Genomic DNA, 16,417 nt, shown 5'->3' with positions numbered 1-16,417 from the left:
GAGTTTCGAGTTAAGTTTTCGAGTTGAGTTAACTGTTGAGTCAGGGCCCTTGCAGTTTCTCCCATTCCATTCACAGTTTACATGTAGATGTAAATTAATGGGCCCAACACATTATTTTAACACTAAAATGTTACACATTTTAAAAATACATGTTGCTGCTTAATTTCATTTACTGTTCTATAAATGGAGAGGGGAAACTCTGAAGCTTCCACTGTTCCTTCATCCCCTCCAGTAGCAGTAACAGAATACATGTAGAAATACCCTGAGGCAATTACCTAGTGGCCAAGCACCTGTGTTTGGAAAATTGTTAATCAGTGTCAGCATGGAGCTATCTTTATTTATATTCTCTCAAATGGGGGGGGGGGGGGGGATTTAAACAGCATTCTTCAAGAATCTTACAATAAACAGAAAAAAGGCTTTATGACTTGCAAATATTAACTTTGCATGTGACTAGGCCTATAAAAACTGTCAATTTTCAATTATGAACTTTTAATTGTCTTGCTAACCTGACAAACGGATATTTAGCCATGTGTATGAACTCCATGGTGGAATATAAACACATTTAATCTTGACAAGAGCCAGCTGCTTTTGGCATGAAGGAAAGTAGAGAGGTCAACTCAACATCCTTTCATAAAACTCAATTAGGGGAAATGAAGAGTAACCTTGTAAAGAGTACAAAAATATTTTACACTTTTTGGAGAATTGAACTTTTAAAAACTCTAACCATTTTAAAGCAAACTTGCACAGATTGAGCTTGATAAATCAAGTGCGAGTATATAGCTTTAACTTTAACTTATCAACTTATGGTGCTTATCAACTTTAATTCATGCAGTTATTTATATGCTGTATGGTATTAAATTAAAGGTAATTAGGCCTACATATGTAGGCCTAATGTATACATGTACATAAACATCCCCAAAAAAGAAAGTTGACACTCCCTGGAGGTGTCATAATTTTGAATGTGATTGGGGACATCATTTATACACCTGTGGGAATCATATCATCTGCATTTAGATACCCTGTTTGCTACCAAAGACTTTAATTTTTTCAAGATTGACTACGGTTTGTGACGAATTATGCAGTTTAAAAAGTTGCAAATTTAAAGAGTATGCGAGTTGAGTAGAAATTGCTGCGTGACAATGTGACACTACCCGAAACGAACAGCAAGGAATATCTATCGCACAGTGCTTGAATTGCCTGCATGACAGCATGTGAAATCAAATACACATGTAAAGCCCGCTTTGTATGGGCACTGTACAGTCCATATGGGGACAATTGCAGGCATTTATTTTGGGTTACGCTGAGCAATTTCTCCTAGCGTATCTCTTAAATTGCAACTTTTCAAACTGCATCGTTGGTCATAAACTGTTGTCAATCTTGGAACATTTGCTGTCTTTGGAAGCAAACGGGACATCAAAATCTGATAAAATTACACAAAGATGCTTCGTTCATTATATTGAATTAATAGCATGTAAGCATAGAGCAAGGTACATTGTATATACAGTGTACTTGTATGCATTCCACACCCAGATATGGCCCCTTATTTAACATTAACAATAGGTATGGAGTGCTGCTTAATTTTACGTCCTATAAATTGGAGAGGGAAAATTTTGAAGCTTCTACTGTTCCTTCATCCTTTGAGTACACTGCAGTGCACAGAATAGAAAAATCCCTAAGGCATTTACCTAGTGGCCAAGCACTGTTGATTTCCAATATGTTTGGAAAATAATATTGATCATGGAACTACATGTACAGGTACATGTATCTTTATTTATACTCTCACAAGTCAGGTGAAAAATCAATTGGTGTTTTTCAAGAATCTCACTGTAAAACAAAAAAGGCTTTTAAGTTGTACAAATGTAAGCCTAGAAACTGTTATTTTTTTATCATGAAGATTTAATTGTCGTAATTGCTTATTTTAGCCATGTGTATGACTATTAACTCAGTGGTGGATAAACCAATAATCGATAAATCTTGTAACCAGAGCTAGAAGTACGGTACAAGAGCCAGCTGCTTTGGGCATTAAGTAGAGAGGTCAACTCGAAAATGGAGAAGTCAACTCGAAACTCGAAAAGTCAACTCGAAACTCGAAAACTTAACTCGAAACTCCAAAACTTAACTCGCAACTTGAAAAGTCAACTCGAAACTCGAAAACTTAACTCGAAACTCGAAAACTTAACTCGAAACTCGAAAACTTAACTCGAAACTCGAAAAGTCAACTCGAAACTCGAAAAGTCAACTCGAAACTCGAAAAGTCAACTCGAAACTCGAAAACTTAACTCGAAACTCGAAGTCAACTCGAAACTCGAAAAATGAACTCGAAACTCGAAAAGTCAACTCGAAACTCAAAAAATGAACTCGAAACTCGAAAAGTCAACTCGAAACTCAAAAAGTCAACTCGAAACTCGAAACTCGTAAGAGATACGCTTGGAGAAATTGCTCAGCGTAACCCAAAATAAATGCCAGTAGTGGAGGTAGTCTTCTTAACACAATTTGACCTTGGGCCTAGAAATAGGTAAAGGTCACATAAATATGTAAATATGGAAATATGTAGATATAAATATGAATGAATGGGGTTATGAAATTCCGGGCACAGTTTGACCTAATGAATGGATGGGATGAATAGGGAATAGGTGTGGGTATAAGGAACCGGGTACAGTTTGACCAATTCTATGGGAAATATTGCATAAGGTATGGAAAAAAATATATATATTTTTATGGTACATTTGGATCTTAGCCCGAATATGAGTTTCATACGTTAGTCCCTGTGAACGACCAGCTGGTCGGATCTTTAATCCCCCAACAATAGACGGGAGAGGGCGCGTGCCAAGTCAGCCCACTAGTATTGTTACGAAGTTAATCCGATCGATACAAAAAGTAATTGGATTTCCGAATGCTCGAAAGCAGAAAGCAGCGATAGATGGCAAAAATGAACTTTGCGTTGATCAGACTGAAACGAGTACGATTGTCTATTTGAAGAATTATTTTAAAGTCATTTTTATTGGGTTTATGGGTATTGTGTAACGTTGCGTTTTCCAAGGTATAAACAAACACTCACCGCAGCATACTTGCAGGGTACAGCCTGTGTCGGCCATGGGGGTATATGATAAATCCACGATCCATAATCCATGCGTCTGTACGGAGACCGGTGGTCGATCACCCCCTCGATGATCGCACCGATCCTGGAGCAAATAAATAACTCCGTCCGTGCGCCTATATTCCTCTTGATAATCGATACAATACAATGGCACTCTTCTACACTGCCACCAGAATCATCCAAGTAAAAATATATGTCTGTGCGCGGTGATCGTAGAAAAGGGAAGGTTTTTGGCATCAGCCAGAGCAAATGCTAGTACACATGCACACTACTGTAAACATTACGGCCGTCCGATCAGATAGCGCTCAAGTTTTCTTAATCCGTGACGGCTAAATTATCGATTAGGCTCTATAGTCAGCAGATGCGCGTACAATAAGGAATGGATTCAGTGGTTTAAAGCCATAACAAAACGTGCGGGCATGTGGTTTTTAAAGGGAACTACGGCCTGAAAAGTGCCCGATTGAGTGTATCGGAATAACACAATCATCATTGTGTATTTTGTAATATTTCGTACTAGAACGACCCCAAAACCAAGCTAAAGCCTATCCATAGTTAAAAATTCAATCGTAACGTGCTCGTCTTTTTGCGGACGTGTGAGAAACCACTCGGGGGGGGGGGGTGTTAAGGGGGTGGGGGATTGGCGTTCGACGGGAAAAATGGTGCCCCTTTAACGCTGTCTGTATAGGAATGCACCGAACCCTAGTTGTACCTCCGTGCCGGATTTGTTTACAAAATCGAGGATGACTGTTTCATTTACGAGTATTTTACGGGGGTTATTTAGAGGGCGTGTCCAAGCGCTAATTTTATGACTGAGAGTAGGCTTTTCCGATTGATAAGACAACACAAACAAAGACAAATACAACTGCAGAAATTAGCATATACGTTATGACATTATTGCTTTATTGACGTCATTTCTCATTAAAACACTCGTGTTTTTATTTGTCTGTCCCAATGTATTTTTTCGCAATTATATCGTCATTGTAATGTTGACTAGTCTTTAATCGTCACTGTCTTCCTCGCTGACGTCTTCTTCATCTTGATGGAACAATCCGTCAAATTTCATCTGGTGTTTAGGCATAATTCTGCTGAGAGCCTTTTGTACGCTAATGCCCTTATATATTTTTTCTTCGAGATTGTCCACAATATCTTGATGAGAATCGTTATCTTTCAGATGTAGGTAGCTTGACAGAAAATCCCTGTACTTGTCAAAAAATATTTGCTTGACTGCCCAGAGGGTCTTCCTATCGGCCTTTTCCTTGGCCTGATCTTCACCCATACCCTCGTTGATGTACTTTTCATGTTTTTCGCTCCACATGTCACGAGTCGCTTCTTTGGACTCTTCCAACCAGTCTTGGAAAGTAACATTGTCTTCTAATTCAGAACTAGACTCATCTTCATCGTCATCTTCTACCTCCGAGTCCGTTTCCGAGCCCGATTCATCCACGTCAGGATGATCAGATTGAATAACCTCAATTTCAGAATCATCGTTAACCCCATTCATTTCAGATTCATCTTCAGCATGAGCGTTTTCGGTATGTCGCCAGAGATTATATCTCCGTCCAAAGCTTTTATCACACTGGTTACAAGCATGGGGTTTGACTGCAGAAAAAGTATTCATGTTGAAGTTATAAAGGCTGATTCACGAATGACAAGAAACGGATGAATTGGTTTAATATATATTGTGCCGAGACCTGTCTGTTTGAGCTCATTTCCACATTCCCCCTGCGCATGCTTTGTGTGCCTGTGCGCTCTTAATTCCCTGCTCATCCTACTCTTTTCCCTGCTCATCCTGCTCTTTTCCCTGCTCATCCTGCTCTTTACCCTGCTCATCCTGCTCTTTACCCTGCTCATCCTGCTCTTTTCCCTGCTCATCCTGCTCTTTACACTGCTCATCCTGCTCTTTACCCTGCTCATCCTGCTCTTTACCCTGCTCATCCTGCTCTTTACCCTGCTCATCCTGCTCTTTACCCTGCTCATCCTGCTCTTTTCCCTGCTCATCCTGCTCTTTACCCTGCTCATCCTGCTCTTTACCCTGCTCATCCTGCTCTTTACCCTGCTCATCCTGCTCTTTTCCCTGCTCATCCTGCTCTTTACCCTGCTCATCCTGCTCTTTACCCTGCTCATCCTGCTCTTTTCCCTGCTCATCCTGCTCTTTACCCTGCTCATCCTGCTCTTTACCCTGCTCATCCTGCTCTTTACCCTGCTCATCCTGCTCTTTTCCCTGCTCATCCTGCTCTTTACCCTGCTCATCCTGCTCTTTACCCTGCTCATCCTGCTCTTTTCCCTGCTCATCCTACTCTACGGCATAGCACCAGCTAAAGTTGGAGCTATATACTCGCACTTGATTTATCAAGCTCAATCTGTGCAAGTTTGCTTTAAAATGGTTAGAGTTTTTAAAAGTTAAATTATCCAAAAAGTGTCATAGATTTTTGTACACTTTACAAAGTTACTCTTCATTTCCCCTAATTGAGTTTTATGAAAGAATGTTGACCTCTCTACTTTCCTTCATGCCAAAAGCAGCTGGCTCTTGTCCACTGATTACCAGATTAAATATGTTTATATTCCACCATGGAGTTCATACACATGGCTAAATCTGTTTGTCAGGTTAGCCAGACAATTAAAAGTTCATGATTAAAATTTGACAGTTTTTATAGGCCTAGTCACATGCAAAGTTAATATTTGCAAGTCAGTAAAGCCTTTTTTCTGTTTAAAGTAAGGTTCTTGAAGAATGCTGATTAAGTTTTCCCCTGATTTGTGAGAATATAAATAAAGATAGCTCCATGCTGACACTGATTATCACTTTTCCAAACACAGGTGCTTGACCATTAGGTTATTGCCTTCGGGATATTTCTATTCTATTGCTGCAGTGTGCTCAAAGGGAGGGAATGAAGGAACAGTGGAAGAGCTTCATTTGAAGTTTCCCCTAACTCTCCATTTATAGGACAGTAAATGAAATTAAGTAGCAACATGTATTTTTAAAATTGTGTAACATTTTAGTGTTAAAATAATGTGTTGGGCCCATTAATTTACATCTACATGTAAACTATGTGTGGAATAAACTGCAAGGGCCCTGATTCGAAAAGTCAACTCGAAACTCGAAAACTTAACTCGAAACTCGAAAACTTAACTCGAAACTCGAAAAGTCAACTCGAAACTCGAAAAGTCAACTCGAAACTCAAAAAGTCAACTCGAAACTCGAAAACTTAACTTGAAACTCGAAAAGTTAACTCGAAACTTGAAAACTTAACTCGAAACTCGAAAACTTAACTCGAAACTCGAAAAGTCAACTCGAAACTCGAAAAGTCAACTCGAAACTTGAAAACTTAACTCGAAACTCGAAAACTTAACTCGAAACTCGAAAAGTCAACTCGAAACTCGAAAATTTAACTCGAAACTCGAAAAGTCAACTCGAAACTCGAAAACTTAACTCGAAACTCGAAAAGTCAACTCGAAACTCGAAAAGTCAACTCGAAACTCGAAAACTTAACTCGAAACTCGAAAACTTAACTCGAAACTCGAAAACTTATCGGCAAAATGGGTGCGTTTTGGGCGAGCACTGTGTTCGGGTACAAACCCCAGTCCGTTTGCTAGTTTTGCAATATTTTCCCGTCCAAATCAATAGCTGAACCCGTTATCGGCCGCGGCTGCCTCATCGGACCTCGACGGTGTGCAGGGCGCAACGAACGGCACGTACGTGCACTCTGATCAGCGGACCGCGCCTGTCAGCACGGGCAGGGCACTCTCATCTCTGTGCCCTCGGCCTCAGAACGTGGCCCTTCCCGACCCGATTGCACTGTGGATTTGAAGGAATTTCAAAAGGGCTTGCCAGTGCGTCGATTTTTTCGGGGCAGGATTCTATTTCATTCCCCTTTCGTAAGATGATGTAACAAAAAAACCCGAAATTGTCTCATTAAAGATGGAACACATTCATTTCAAAGCTGGAAATCCGTAATTCTGATGAACGATGTATGTAAAAAAATGTTTTGCCTGGATTTTAACCTCAATATGAAATTAGTTGGACTGAGACTGTTTCGATACCGAATTATTCGGGGTGCTAATAAATTAAAATTTAGATGTGCCTTAACCCATCTATCGAATCTGGACATTTCTGAAATTAGCGATGGAACAAAATCGTCTGACTGAATTACTGGTTTTCGTTTCACCCAATGGCAGTGAAAGTGTGAATTGTTTTCGTTTTGCTGAAAGAACGCACACCATTTTTTGTGATCCATCATGTTGAAAAAAGCCGAATCTCCGTCTCATCATAAAATTAATCGGGCTGGGTTTACCAATGCACCGATTTTCTCAAGGCACTTATACATTCTTTTTCCTTCCCCCTTTGGTAAAATGATTTAAAAACAAATTAAAATTGCTGTCATTAACGACAAATTCATTCCAAAGCCGGAAATCTGTTCTATCCGCGATGAAAAATGGGTGTTCAAGTGCCTGGATGTAAGCCTCGATGTGAAATGAGTTGGGCTGAGACTGTTTTGATACCGAATTATTCGCAATTCGGGGCGCTTATAATTGAAGTTTGGATGTCTTTTCTCTTTGGATGTCTTTGGATGCTTTACCCATCTATCGATTTAGTGAAATTTTTTGCAGACATAGGCATTATGGGAATTTTCTTTTCTTTGTCGGCCGTATAATGGTCTCAATCCCTCTCGGCGCAACCGTAATCCTCCCGGCTCGAATTTACAACACTCGGATATTCGACATTTTGACATTTTACCCTTTTGTACTAAAAATGACTGAGAGTAACTTGAGAAGAAGTCTAAATATGTATATTTCACTCCTTGCACTAAATATTAATCCGTAAAGTTTTAAAAAGAAAACATTTTTTTGCCCAAAAATATCTTCAGTCTCTCACCATAGAGCAAGGAAGCCCTCGCGTCTGCCACTTATTTAAAGCCAACGAATTCTGTAACTCTTATCTCTTGTTTATACAACACTCGGTGGGCTGTTTATTCGAGAATTACGATGAATAAACTGCACCCGGTACTGCGCAGATTGGTTTTTATAGCGCCATGCTAACATCATAAACATCCAAATTACAAACACATGCAGCTGGCGGTACTGCCCAAACAATGACGACTGCTTTGCACATGATCCAAGATTACCCACAATTCCGGTTTTTACCGTTTAGGTCTGGCTCTAATCACTTACGCGATCCCCTGACGTCTCATACACTGACTTTAGGCAAAATGTTCAGACTTTTGCGGTCTAGTAACCAGACTGCGACTCTTAAAGAAACATCAAATGTAAAGTGAAACATCAAATGCATATTGCAAAAGATCGGATACATATACGATGAAATATCAAATACAGAAGTAAAAACACCAAAATGTATTGCTCGAAATAGCAAACATATTTTTGTAAAACATCGCTCACATATATGAGAATATCGCAAATATATTGTAAAACATCACACATAATTATATCGAAATCGTTGCACATTTAATGTAAAACATCGCATACGGTAATTGAAAATATCGCACATATATTGTTAAACATCGCACATATATATTGAAAATCGCACATAAATGTAAAACATCACACACAATATTGAAAAACATCGCACACATATATTGAACATCGCACACACATACTGAACATCACACATAAATGTAAAAGATAACACACAAATATTGAACATCAAACATATATATTGTGAAACATTGAATTTTGCAACGTTTGACACTCCATATTTGTCGTGGTCCTGAGACAAAGGCTTGGTGGCAGCGCGTTGAAAAAAAATAAAACCTGGGAAATCCCGTTCACTCCCAGAGTAGAATTGTATTTCACTCAGAACACGATATAACAATGATGGCAAATGATAAACACAGGGCAAAGGTTTCCTAGATACGGTGAGGGTAAATTTATCAGTCAATAGGAAGCGAGGGTAAATTTATCAGCCAATAGGAGGCGAGGGTCAATCTGGAGGTCGACATGTATTATCTTTCCTTACTTTGTAAAGTTTCGCGCAACCGTGTCCTCATGGCACGAAACTGTCTCAAGTATACAATGAAATATTGCCAAACCAGGGAACTAGAGATAAAAGGAAAATAACATTCAACCGTTGCCTGATAAAAGCTTAAGACTGAAATATTGCCAAAGCAGTAAACTATTCCCAGTTTGTTTAAACAAGTGTTTTCTTAAATTCAATCTAAACAATATAAGCCCCACTAAGCGCAATATAAGCGTTTGAGAAATATTTGGTTATTTGCAGGCATTTATACTCAATCAAAGAGGGCACCAATGTAGAACGTTACACAGGTGTCACGCGATACTGCAAAATGTGAGTCATAATACAAGTTTACTTAGGCTTATTTGCATTCATTCTTATAGTCCAGCGGATATGTGACAAAATATCGATGAATTGTTCACTTTTGCATAAAAGCGTGAAACTTTGCACAGATGTTCATATTCATGCCAGAAAATGTTTTAGATGTGGAGCCATTGGAAATGTACCTTTTTAGGGGCGTGGCACCATTTACTTGTCGTGCCCGCAGTGAAAACGGTTGTTCGCACTTGTCACAAAAGCAGGAAACGTCACAAAGACATAATTGTATAGATTATAAGTGTTTTCCAGATTTGGAACCGCCACAAAAATACTTTTTTGGGGGGCGTGCCAGCCATTTAAAAATAAGGGGGGGGGGTAATTACGATGCCAACTTGGGAAAAATTGTGTCCATATTTCATGAATGAATAAAACGTCCCACAGACGTTTATATTCATGATAAAAACAATTCCAGATGAGGAGCCATCTCGAACACACCCTTTTAGGGGCGTGGCATTCATATTATGCCCACCATGGAAATATTGTTCCCACATTCACAGAGACATGGAACTTTCCACAGACATTGACATTCATGAGAAAAAAAATTCAAGATGTGGAGCCAACACGAACACACCGTTTTAGGGGCGTGGCAGATGCATGTTCAAAAAAAGGCGGGGATTTCATTATGCCCACCATGGGAAAAATTTGCCCACATCTCATAAACAAATGAAGCTAATTCCCACAGACGTTAATATTCACGAGACAAAAATGTGTTCGGGATGGCTTCACGTCTTGAATTTTTTTTCTCATGTCAATGTCTGTGCAAAGGTCAATTTCTCTATGAATGTGGGAACAATATTTCCATGGTGGGCATAATGAAAACCCGCCCCTTTTTTTTCTCATATGGTTGCCACGCCCCTATGACTTCACATTCAATGAATCTGTGTACCCCCACCATACAACCCCTCCGTTCTCTTAGAAATGGTATATCAAGCTCTGATATGAGTGTGTTTTTTTTACCCCAACCAAATCCATTACAAAAATCAGTAGCCCCGACTTCATGTTATACTTTATACAGGTGCGACACTGCATATGCGTTTGAGTCTGTCACAAAAAAGGCATGGGAAACAAGACTAACTGAGGTACCCCAGTTTATACCCCAAATCAGAACTTGCTGCAGTTGAGAGGTTAACAATAATTCTAGACAACAGAACCAGTAACTGGGTTAATATAGATGAGGCAAGAATGCATAGTGTAAGGGAAAAAAAGGGTTTGCCAACAGTCATTTCCAATTATAAAGGCGGCCCTATACTCCAACACATTAGAAGAGCTATCTGGGGTGGATTTTATTATATGAAAAGCGGTCAAAATTTTCCACGGTGGGCATATTGAGTACCCCCCCCCCCATTTTGAAAATGGATGCCGCGCCTCTAAAAGGATAAGTTTGTCATGGCTTCACATTCGAAAAAAAAGACAGATTTGTATGAATGTATTGTCCGTGTGGAGTTTCATCCGTTTATGAAAGGTAGGTACAACTTTTTTTTATAGGGGCATCATGACTAAACCCCCCCCCCCCATTTTACTAACAAGGGCGGATCCAGAACACAATTTTGGGGGGGCCAAAAAAAATTTTGGTCCCCCCCCCAAAAAAAGTGGGTCTAAAAAATGACGGGGTGGGGTTTGGGGCCCGTGAGGGCCCCGAAAATTTTTTGGATTCTAGATGCTCTGTGGTGCGATCTGAGGCAATTTCTGACCACTTTAACCAATTTTTTTGAGGAAAAGATGGTGGTGTACTCATTGCCTGCCTTTATTGCGATGTCACATAAAAAAAAAAAAAATTGGTTTCGTTTTGGGGGGGGGGGCCATGGCCCCCTTTGGCCCCCCCCCTGGATCCGCCCTTGTTTACTAAGGGTGTGTTTGCAATGGCTCCACGTCTGAATTTTTTTCTTGTGAATATTAACGTCTGTGGGAAGTAGCTTCATTCGTTTATGAGATGTGGGCACATTTTTTCCCATGGTGGGCATAATGAGAACCCCGCCTTTTTTTTGAATATGGCTGCCACGTCCCTAAAAGGATGTGTTCGGGATGGCTTCACGTCTTGAATTTTTTTTCTCATGAATGTCAATGTCTGTGCAAAGTTCAATTTCTCTATGAATGTGGGAACAATATTTCCATGGTGGGCATAATGAAAACCCCGCCCCCTTTTTTCTCATATGGTTGCCACGCCCCTAAAAGAGTTTGTTCCAGATGGCTCTACATCTGGATTGTTTTAATGAATATAATTGTCTGTGGGACGTTTAATTTTTTCATGAAATATGGGCACAATTTTTTCCAATGTGGGCATAATAATTAACCCCCCTTTATTGTTTAAATGGCTGCCACGCCCCCAAAAAGGTACTTTTGTGGTGGTTCCGAATCTGGAAAACACTTATAATCTATATATTAATTTTGTCTTTGTGAAGTTCCCTGCTTTTGTGACAAGTGGGAACAACCGTTTTCACCGCAGGCACGACAAGTCCAAAGCCCCCCCCCTTTTTAAATGGATGCCACGCCCCTAAAAGGGTAGATGGCTCCACATCTAAAACATTTTCTCGCATGAATATAAACATCTGTGCCAAGTTTCATGCTTTTATGCAAAAGTGCACAATTTTTTCACATATCCGCTGGACTATGGAGCGCGTTATGATAAGAAAAACAATCAGCGCTCGTAAAATGAGTCTCAAACATTGTGAGTTTTTGGGTTGTGTGAAGAGGGCTAAAGTTGCTAGAAGCATAGCAGTTAGCCCGCCGCTGTGCAAACGAATACTGGCTGGAACTCTGTGCACGAATCCAGATCTCTATATTTACTACACATTTCTCCAGTCAGCCACCAGACTAATTATACACTGATAGTACAGGCAATATAAGGTTTGACCTCAACAAATTGCAACATAATTTTTTTCACCACAGTGCATTTCTATAAGGTCCCTAAAATGACATACTAAAAGTCTTAAGAAATCCAGGTGGTGGAAATATGCCTTATTTGCATAAATCCAAAATGGCCGCATATGTAAGGACTTTCGCATTGATTTGGTCATATTTCTCATACTAGGTAGATTTTGGAGGTACTTTAAACGACAGTTATAGTCCTTTTACATTGATTTACTCATTATTCTTGTCCTAGGTAAATTTCAAGATCCGAAATTTTCCGAAATTTTCCAGATGCCGTATAATTTGCATAAATGCCGTATGTCAATTTGCCTAAATTCAAGTTAAAATAATGGATGCCATGTGTGGACATGTACCAATTGAATTTTCCCTGATAATCCAAGTCACAACACAGTGCATCATCACAACACAGTGCATTGCTATAAGGTCCCTAAAAAGTTGTTAAAACCCAAGGGGTGGAAATATGCCTAATTTGCATAAATTAAAAAGGCCACAAATTACATGATTTTCATATGATTTGGCCATATAGTATAGGCCGTTATGTACTTTTGCAATTTTTTTGTTGAAGAAGGAATTTTTGCCATATTTGGAAAGAGTTTACCTCCCTAAGTCGATCGGATATGCATTGGAGACATTTTTTCCCCAGCTACCATGTGGCGGCCATCTTGGATTTAAAAATGGCCGCCATTTCGAGCCTAACTTGTATCATGTAACTTCGGACCTGATTGTCACATCAAGTTCATTTTGATGGCAAACCCCATGTTTTTGATACAAAGGAACCCGAGTACATTATTGTTTACGATGTACTCCAAATGGATGGCAGCCATCTTGGATATTTCAAAATGGCCGCCATTTTCGGCTTCTTTGCATAATAAATTCGGACTCGAATGTTGTACGAAGTCAATTTCGGTGGCAAACCCCATACATTTGATACCAAGTAATCTTAATGACCCATTGCTGATGATGTATTCCAGATGGATGGCAGCCATCTCGGATTTTTCAAAATAGCCCCATCTTGGATTTCATTTATAATAACATTGCACCTGAATGTCCTATGAAGTCCATGTTTTTGAATGAACTCAAGTAAATCACTGTGGACGGGGTACTCACAATTGATGGCAGCCATCTTGGATATTTCATAATTGCCGCCATTTTGAACTAATTTGCACTTGGACTTGAATGTCGTATGAAGTCACTATTGGTGGCAAACCCCATAAATGTGATACCAAGGAATCCAATTAACACATTTAGGCATCCCAAATGGATGGCAGCCATATTGGATATTCAAAAATAGCGGCCATCTTGGTTTTCATTTAAATAATAAGGTGGCACCTGAATGTCGCATAAAGTCAATTTTGGTGGCAAACTGCATGTTCTTGATACCAAGGAACCCAAGTTATAATCATTGTTGATGGGGGTACTCCACTGGGAGTATACCCCATCAACAATGATGTTCTCTGGTTCCTTGGTATCAAAAACATGGGGTTTGCCATCAAAATGAACTTCATATGACAATCAGGTCCGAAGTTAGATACAAATTAGGCCCGAAATGGCGGCCATTTTGAATTCCAAGACGGCCGCCACATGGTAGATGGAAAAAATGTTACCAATGGATTTCCAGCTTAGGAAGGTAAACTCTATCCAAATATGCGAAAAATTCCTTCTTTAGCAAAGAAAAATGCAATGGCCAAAAATACGACATAATATAATATCTAATAACTGTCGTCCTTTTCGGTGTACTTTAAACAACATTTTGTCATTTGACATTGGGGTCATTCAGTGTCAAATCACCCCCCAAAACTTTTAAATTTTAAACCCCAACCTCTTCAAATTGGTTCATATTATATGGGGAAAGTTTTAGCGCCATCGAACAAACGGTTTTCGCGCTACCGCCCAGGCAATTTTGGTCAAAATGGACACTGCTGCCATTTTTTAAATAACCATATCTCTATAATCTGTGAGCCAAATTTGTTAATCTTGATTTCTTTTGAAAGGTTACATCATGAAAAATCCAAAGCTACCATTGTTTTTCATGTCGGGGTTATTTGAAGTATAGTGATATTTTGACCTTTAGTTTGAATTTGATCTAGTGGATCACCCGACATTGAGACAAACTTGGATGAAAATTAAACCCCAACATGTTTTTTACAAAGTATCAAAAAATAGGGTACAATATTTTTTGTTTGGTTTTTGGCTCATCTCAAAGTTGGCATACGTGTTGCAAAATGTGATATCCCATGCAGTGTACTAGTGGATTTAAAGTAGGGATTTTTTTGTCCCGGAAATGAGTTCATGCACAGGGTGTCACAAGACTAAATTTGTACGGCCGTAAAGTGTTATGTAACTTCGGAGGTGGATGCTAGGTGAATTATGCAAATCGTAGTTCCTTTCCTTTGCATACCAATTCCGGGCTTGCGCCCATGTGGGAGGGGTATAAAACCCTCGCCCACGTATTTTCGGATGAGTTTTGCGGTTGGTTATTTCTTTCCCGTAACATATAAGTTTGATTTTTGTGATCGATAAATCCTGTGTTGAATCCTCTGTTCTCTTGAGTTATTCCTTTATTTTTGGTCTGAGTAGAGCGGCGCAAGGGTTCGCTCTGCGACACAGGGATATCACATTTTCCAACACTTATACCAACTTTGACAAGAGCAAGAAACCTAACAAAAAATATCACACACCATAGGAAACATAGGATCTCAAAAGGTACCCAGGACTGGAATGATGATGAAATCAATGTCAAAGGACAAATGGTTGTTCAAAGTACCCCCAAAAGCAATTCAGGACGAGAGTTATGGCCAAATCAGAAATCATGTAATTAGTTGCCATTTTGAATTTATGCAAATTAGGCATATTTCCATCACTTGGATTTCTTCCCTTTATTAAGGAACCTTATATAGCAATGCACCATGGTGTGAAATTGATCTATGTACATGACTGAACTTAGATTATCAGGGAAAATTTAATTGTGACATGTCCACACAGTCATGACAGCCATAACTTTAACTTTAATCTATGCAAATTAATAAATGGCATTCACGCAAATTATTATCGGCATATCGCAAATTTGAGAAACATAGGGATGTGGAAAGTTACCAAGGTCTAGAATAATGAGTAAATCAAAGTAAAAGGACTAAAATTGTTGTTTAAAATACCTCAAAAAGCTACCTAGTATATGAAATACGACCAAATCAGTGCGAAAGTCCTAAAATATGCGGCCATTTTGGCTTTATGCAAATTAGGCATATTTCCACCACCTGGATTTCTTAAGACTTTTAGTATGTAATTTTAGGGACCTTATAGAAATGCACTGTGGTGAAAAAATTATGTTGCAATTTGTTTGAGGTTCACTCAAAAAATGAAGTATTTTGCCTGTACTATGAATGAAGAGGTCAACCTTTTTCAAAATATGTTTGGACCATGGATGTACCAGTCTAGTCTGTGGCCTAATTTTGAAATCATATTGAAGAAAAAAATTAAAAATTGAATTGAGTCTTCAAACTTGGTTTGTGAAATACCGTGAGAACCTTTTCTTTGTCTTATGAAAATTTGGTTGGCTAAAGAGTGAGTAAAGTTGGTCTGATTTAATCTTACATGTTTCGTTTTCAGCACTGAAGTTCCCAGTCTGGGCTGTACAGCCATACTTTTTCCGATTGTAGAAAACAATGTTCATATAATGTATCAGCAATGTTTCCCCATTTTGTGGAAAGGATGGAAATTTGAATAATATTCTACCCCTTTGGAAAAACCTCCATTCCATAGCATAGAAGAGGTGCTTTTATTTTCCTCTATGAAAATTACCTTCACTCGGCATGGCATCCAGAAACCCCTGGATGTTTTTGTGTAGATCTTCGACGGTACTGAACGGCCGCCTACCCCAGACCGCCGATGCTACATACGGTACCTTCTCCACTACGTCCCCGAAGTGCTTCACAAAATCAGTCCAGCACAAGCGATTAGCCTCCTCAATTTGGATCTTTGCACGCGTAATGTTGATATTCGCCATAATGTGTCTTGTAGGAAACTACTACCAGCTGTGAGAATTGTGAACGGAAAGTATAATTCAACTTTTCGTAGCCTGATGAAAAGCAGTCGTCAGGCCTTTGGTGAGC

Source organism: Patiria miniata, unplaced genomic scaffold (genome assembly GCF_015706575.1).
Source record: "Patiria miniata isolate m_02_andy unplaced genomic scaffold, ASM1570657v1 HiC_scaffold_20, whole genome shotgun sequence".
In the NCBI taxonomy this organism is placed as follows: Eukaryota; Metazoa; Echinodermata; class Asteroidea; order Valvatida; family Asterinidae; genus Patiria; species Patiria miniata.
Note: the sequence above shows the minus strand (reverse complement) of the source record.